The sequence below is a fragment of the Apus apus genome, chromosome Z (assembly GCF_020740795.1).
Source record: "Apus apus isolate bApuApu2 chromosome Z, bApuApu2.pri.cur, whole genome shotgun sequence".
Classification (NCBI taxonomy): domain Eukaryota; kingdom Metazoa; phylum Chordata; class Aves; order Apodiformes; family Apodidae; genus Apus; species Apus apus.
The window spans coordinates 48,801,593-48,808,904 of NC_067312.1; the positions used below are offsets into that span (position 1 = coordinate 48,801,593).

Genomic DNA, 7,312 nt, shown 5'->3' on the forward strand with positions numbered 1-7,312 from the left:
CGGGGTAGCTGGATTTGGGGCACTCTGTTTGCATCTCAAAGACTGATGGTAAATTCAGTGTAAAATTACGTGGGGCAAGGGAGATTGCTATCCATGTTGCAATCAAGCCAGAGAAGAAAAGCAGCAGCAGTCCCAGAGCTGACAATCAGTTACCTATAGTAATCAGAAAATAACTTGCCAGCAGTTGAGGTGGGAGAGAGGTATAGGTAGATAGATAGAGTGGCCTGTGTAATGTTTTTCTCTGGGATTTTTTTTTTTTTTCCCTCTTTTCCTGAACCTGGGGACTTTACTGGCTATTAGTAAGCTTTGAATACACTGTGGCAGTTTTATTGCAGCCCTGTGTAGTTGATTTTGTACCTAGTCATTCTCCTCACACAAGCAGGAACACTGAAGAATATCAGTATCATGACTACAGTGAAACAAGCTGTTTCCTTTCTCGCCCTAACCGGTTGTATCTAATTCCCCAAGAGGAAAACCTGCTCCTCACAGTTGTTTGTTACAGTATTTCTGCATCATGTTGCATATTTTTTTGTAAGTGTTGTAACTGGAGCTTCATCTATTTAAAGCTCCTCCTTTCCATCTTTTCTGCATCCCTTCTGTGTATTTTTTTTTTTCACTCTAGTAGCAAGCCACATTTTTATTTTTTTGTCTGGGTTATCCATATTCCCGTAGAATCTTCCTTTGTTTTGGTGAAAATGTGCATGATTGTAAATGATGAGAGGCTGCTGAACCAACAAGTTTTGATTCAACCAATAACAAAACTGTTCTTGCAGTGTAAAATTGATTTTGGCATAAGGATTTAAGTAATGTCATATGGATCTTTTATGGTTCAACATGTGAGAAATACAAGTTGTAATACTGACTGGCTTCTCTTGGTTGGCTGATTGTTTCTGTGGAAGAGAATTTCATTCCTCTGGCAGTTACGGTTAGAACAGATAAGGCCTCCAAAAGCTCAGCCTAATGCACTTTGGTACGGAAGTTTTTGCAAAAACTTTCTCGTTTTTACAGAGCTGAAGTAATATTTTCTTTGTGAGAACAGGGAGCTGTTTTGACATCTTTGAGTGAGACCTCTGAAAGTTTGTAAGCCAGCCTTTATTGAAAGATTCAAGCTTGCCACAGATATTAATGTCTTTATTTATTGATGCGTTTGACAAGGTTTGATTTAGAAAGGAGCTTGGAGGTTAACGAATGTGGAAGTTATTTGTTCTGTGGTTGTGTAGGGGACACTCATAACATATGCAAGATGTCAGTTTGTAGTAATGCTTGCAAGTTTAATAAAAGTACTTCCTTTGTGTCTTGAAGGGAAGACAGTGATATTTACCAGACAGTTTTTTCTAGACTTTTAAGACTGTTCCTCACCCTTCTGATGAAGGATGGTAATGGTTCATTTTGCAATTTATACTCTACAGCTGCTAAAGAGTTAAAAGATACTCTGTAATAGTGTAGTGCTAGGGGCAAAACTCAAAGAGCTCTGGCAGATGTCATTACATGTGCTGAAAAGTCGCATTTCTCCTGGTGACATACTGAGGAACAATACGTTCTGCAAGAAAATAATTTGGTAAGGGAAAGATTAAGATACTTGCATTGCAAAATTATTTCACTTTAAGTCTGCTAATTCTAAATTACTGGAAATATTTTGCTTAACTGTAATATAGAATTACTAGGAGAGAAAACACACATGGGGAAATCAGCCAAGTAATTACTGTTCAAAAATTTTAAAAGTTGTGCTTGAAGACTAGAAATCTTCTTCATCAACAACCTATCAGGCAGGTATTTTCCTTGCTGCGAAGCTAGCTTCTTAATAGAATCCTGGTTCACATGGCACAGTACAGCTTGGTAAGTTTTTAGCCCCCATGGCTAAGCTACTGTAATATGGAGGTACAGATAGAAAATCCCACTTTAAGCACAAACATTTAGGTGACACAGTTCTTGGAAAATAATTCAGATCACCAGGAGAACATTTAGGCAACTGCAGTTTGTTGGCTAGCCTAGCTATATATAGCATTTCAAGAAATACAAGTACTCCTGTAAGTAATACTGACAAGAGTGTTTTCCAGTAGAAAATGCCAGTAAGGTGAGTATTTCTGGATTCCTTTTTCTTCAGAGTGTAGATTTCTCACTGGTAAAATTATGCATGTTATTCCAAGCCTGCTGCTTGAAATCCAGAACAGTGAGCCCTCTCCTCTAAAAGGAAACCTAGTCACTACTTTTAAAGAAAACTAGTGGTGTATGGGGAAAGTGAAACTGGATTACTATAGCCTAATGGTTAGAACAGTTGGAGAAATACTGTTTCTGTTCCCTCCTCTCTAAGTGGTTTCAAGTCCCTTTTTCTGTTTATTAAGAAAATGTCCTAACCACCAAGGTAAAAAAAGTGTGTGTAAAAGGACCTGTATGTATACTTTACTGCTGAAGATGGAGTGCAGATAAGAGAGCAGTAATTTTTTGCCCTGGAAATATATTTGGAGCACTGTGATGGCATCACTTTAGCTGGACCAGGTGCCTACCAAGCCACCCTATCGCTCATATTCCATCAGCAGAGCAGAGGGGCACACTAGGATGAAAAGTCTGTCTGTTGAGATAAGGAGAAGATCACTGTCATGGGCAAAACAGGTATGATTTGGGGGAATTACTCTAATTTTTTGCTAACCGCACAGAACAGGTTAATTAGAAATAAGAAAAAAATCTACAAATACCTTTCCCCCACCCTTCCTTTATTGCTAGGCTCAGCTTCACTCCCAACCGTTTTGCCTCATCCCATCAGGCAGTGCAGGGAGATGGGGAATAGGTGTGGTAGTCAGTTCATACTTTGCCTCTGCCACTCCTTCCTCCTCTCTTCCCCTGCCCTAAGGTGGCATCCTTCCAATGGGAGACAGTCCTTCATGAACTGTGGGCTGCAGTTCTTAGGATAGAATAGTTCAGTAGGAAAGGAGCTACAATGATCATCTAGTCCTACTGACAGACCGCTTCAGGGCAGACCAAAAGTTCAGGCATGTTATTAAGGACATGGTTGAAACGCTTCTTAAACACTGACTGGCTTGGGGCATTTACCACCTTCCTAGGAAGTCTGTTGTGGTATTTGATCATCCTGTCAGTAAATAAATGTTTCCTAGTCTCAGGTCTGAATCTTTCCTGACACAGCTGTGATGCCATTCCCAGGCATGCTGTAACTGGGTATCAGGAAGGAGAGATCAGCAGCTCCCTCTCCACTAACTGCATCACAAAAGTTTTGCATGGTATCATTACAAGTAGTTGTTCACAAGCTGCACCAGCATGGATCCTTTCCACAAGGGTGCAGTCTTAGAACTGCTTCAGTGTGAGTCCCTTGCATGGTCACAGGTCCTGCCAGAAAACATTCTGCTGCATGGAGTCCTCACCATGAGCCACAGCTCCTGCCTGGAGCTCCATCATGGGCTCTCTACAGCCTTCCTTGAGGACACACCCACCTGCCCTGACATGGGGTCCTCCATGGGCTGCAGCTTACATGTCTGGTCCACTGGGTATCCCCATGGGCTGCAAGGGGACAGCCTGCTTCACCGTGATCTTTTCTATGGGCTGCAGGGGTATCTCTGGCACCTGTAGCCGTTCCTCCCCCTCCTTCTTTGCTGAGCTTGGTATCTGCAATGCTGTTTCCCTCATACACTCTCACTTCTTTCTCCCAGCTGCTATGCAGTGTTTTTTAGCCTCTCTTAAATGTATTACAGCAAAGGCACCAACAGCATTGTTGATGGGCTCAGCTACATCTTTGGGCACTAGCAGGTCTATCTTGGAGTCTACTGGAATTGGTTGTTTCTGACATGGGGGTAGCTTCTGGGCGTTTCTTACAGACAGCAACCCTGTGGCCCCCCCAGCTACCAAAGCCTTGCCAAGTAAAACCAATACAAGGATCTACCTGACAAGAATTGCAGTGCCTCTTTATTCTTCAGTTTCTTAAGTCTCAGTAAGCAAAAATGAAAAATGTGTAGTCTGTTTTGGAATGGAAGGTCCTATAATTTTCTTGTATGAGTAATGCATAAAGTATAACATAGTAATACCCTGTACAAAATATTTGCAGTGCTCCTGCAAACAGAAAAAACATAGCATGTTCACAGTTGTCATTCAGCATAGATTATAGCTCTTCATCTGACAGTCTGAGAGCTGTGCTTGGTTTATATGTACACCCAAGTCACTGGCTAAAAGCAACAAATAAAGGCTACTCTTGGTCTTCTGTTTTGGGAGGTTCTTGTCATCACTTCCTGACAGATTTTAGAGGCTGTCCTTTAACAGAAGAGGTAAGGACCAGAAAGTAGAGTTAGTAGAGGTCACACATTGGACTGATGAGTCTAGATGAGACAGAAAGGTGCAGGTTCTTGGTGTGGGGAGAGGATGCTAGTACAAGTGTGGCTCTTGCTGTAGTAGAGTCATGTAGTGCAATTTGTGGTAGAGACCTGGGATGGTCTAGGAGGAGACTGAGTGGGTTGAAGCCACCTGACTGGAGTGGATTAAGTCAGCTGCATTTGAGTAGTGTAGAGGGAGAGAGAATGGTTGCTTTTATTTTATTGAATCTCTGTGTGAGTACCTACCATTTTTTGCCCATGCCACACTATATGTGAGAGGGGAGGGGAATATGTAAAGGTCTGCCTTGCATTCCTCTGATCCTTTGTAGATTACCTATCTCGATTTGGAAGGGAAGGGCAGAGGTTCCTGTGAAAATACTTCCAGAATGAGAAAGAAACTTTGGAAAACCTGGTATTAATGTGTAGATTACTTATGATGGGGCAATACGTCAGTGTATTGCAAAATCTAGGTAACTGATTAAGATGTTGAACAGGACTGATCCCAGGGGGACTCTGCTAGTTACATGTCTGCAGCTGGAGTCTGTACCATTGATCACTACCCTCTGAACTGTATTGTTTAGCCAGTTCTTAATCCATCTCACTGTCCACTCAGCTACTCCACACATCCTGATCTTGCTCACGAGGATGTTATGGGAGACAGTCTCAAAAACCTCGCTAAGGTCAAGGTAGACAACATCCACTGCTCTCCATGTGTCATAGAAAGCCATCAGATTAGTCAAACATGATTTCTTTGTGGTAAATCCATGCTGGCTATTCCTGATAACTTTCCTCTCTTCCATGCTTAAAGATGACCTCCAGAATGAGCTGCTCCATCATTTTTCCAGGGATGGAAGTGAGGCTGACAGGTCTAGTTTTCTGGATCATCCTTGTTGCCCTTTTTGAAGACTGGAGTGACACTGCCTTTCTTTCAGTCCTCAGGCACCTCTCCTGTTTTCCATGACCTTTTGAAAAGGATGGAGAGTGGTAGAGCAACAACATCAGCCAACTCTCTCAGCACTTATGGGTGCATCCCATTGAGGCCCATGGATCTGTGTATATTTAGTTTGTCTAACTGATCTCTAACCCAATCCTTATTGACCAGTAGAGCGTCTTCCCTCCTCCAGGCTTTCTCTCTTACATCCAGGGTCTGGGATTCATTGGGGCTGGTCTTAGTAAAGACTGCAACAAAGAAGGTATTTAGTAACTGCCTTCTCTGCATCCTCTGTTAGCAGGGCTCCCACCTCATTCAGCAGTGGGCCCATATTTTCCCTATTCTTCCTTATTACTGCTGATGTTTTTGATGAAGCCCTTCTTGTTCTCTTTTACTTCCTTTGCTAGGTTTAGTTCTAAGGGGGCTTTGGCCTTCCTTGTTGCCTTCCTACATACTCTGGCAATGTTCCTGTGGTTCTCTCAAGTGACAAGTCCCTTCTTCCACAAACCGAACTTCTGTCTTCCATGTGACTTTTTTCAGGAGCTCCTTGCTTACCCATGCAGGTCTCCTTACTCCTCCAACCAGTTTTTTACTTGAAGGAAAGCACCTATCTTGAGCTTGGAGAAAGCGACATTTGAATATTAACCAGGTGTCATGGACCACCCTACCTTCTAGAGTCTTAGCCCACAGGCTTCCTGCAACTAGATCACTGAAGAAGACAGAGTTAACCCAGGGTTGCAATCCTAATACTGACCTGCTACTTCCTTGTAAAATACTAAACTCTACCATGTCATGATCATTGCCACCACATCACCAACCAGTCCTTCTTTATTTGTTAATAAGAGGTCAGGCAGTGCACTTCTCGTTGGCTCTTCTACTACCTACATTAGGAAGTTATCATCAATGCACTTCAAGAACCTTCTTGATTGAGAATGCCTAGCTGTGTGGGCTTTCCAACAAATATCATGGTGACTGAAGTCACCCATAAGCACTAAGGCATGTGATCTAGGGGCTACTTCCATCTGACTGTAGGACTCATCAGCATCTTCCTGGTTTGATGGTCTATACTAGACACCCACAACAGTTTTGCCATCATTTGCATGTCCCTTAATTCTTACCCACAAGCTTTCAACACGTTCTTCCTCCCTGCCTGGGTAGACCTCAATGCATTGCAGTTGCTCTTGCATAAAGAGCAACTCCACCACCTCACCTTGTTGGTCTGTCTTTTCTAAAGAGTACATAGCCATCCATGCATCATTCCAGTCCAGGGAGCTGTCCCACCATGTCTCAGTAACTGTAATTTTATCAGAGCCCTGCAACCTAACACAGATCTCCAACTCCTTCTGCTTATTCCACATACTGCATGTATTTGTGTTTAAGCATTTCAGAGAGAGAGCTGAGCACTTAGGTTTCACCCTTGAGGGGTGGTAGGCCATCTGATTTTCAAAACTGCTAGTACACTGCCCCGCAAGTGCTGGGCTACTTATACCCAGAGGCCTCAAAAGCATGTCCAGGTGCATCCCCTTCCCCCTTCAAACCTGGTTTAAAGCACTGCCAGTCAGCCCTGCAATCTCTTGTGCAAAGACCCTCCTCCGAAAAATGTTTCCCATGTGCCCGCAAGCCTGGTCCTGTATAGGCCATCCTGTTGTCAAAAGAAACAAAATTTTTGCAGTGACAGCAGCTACAAAGCCGCCTGTTAACAGACTGTATTCGCCTTTTCATTCTTGTGTCATTGTCTGCAACTGGAAGAAGAGACAAAAGGATAACCTGTGCCCCAGAATCCTTCACCACTTGTGGCAAACTGAAGTAATTATTTTAAACCTTTATATTGTTTTGTATTTTTTGTGATTATTGTTTGGTTTGGGTTGATCTGTGGGGGTTTTTTTGTGTTGTGCACAGGGTATTATCAGGCTAAAACTGTAATATTCTTTGTGGTTGAGAGATACTCGGATAGAGCTACTTTACAACTCTTTACATTTAGTGTATATCAGTAATGGGCTGACAGCTGCTACTCACCACCTCACAGGATGTGTGGTAGAACAGAAAAACATTTGTGTGTAAATATTCA

At 42.7% G+C, this 7,312-nt stretch overlaps 1 protein-coding gene across 10 annotated transcripts in view; it reads left to right on the forward strand.

Annotated features, from left to right (window-relative positions):
* The window catches only part of PPIP5K2 (diphosphoinositol pentakisphosphate kinase 2), a 55,326-nt gene that overhangs the window by 905 nt on the left and 47,109 nt on the right, over window positions 1–7,312 (forward strand). The gene's annotated exons all lie outside the window — the stretch shown is intronic.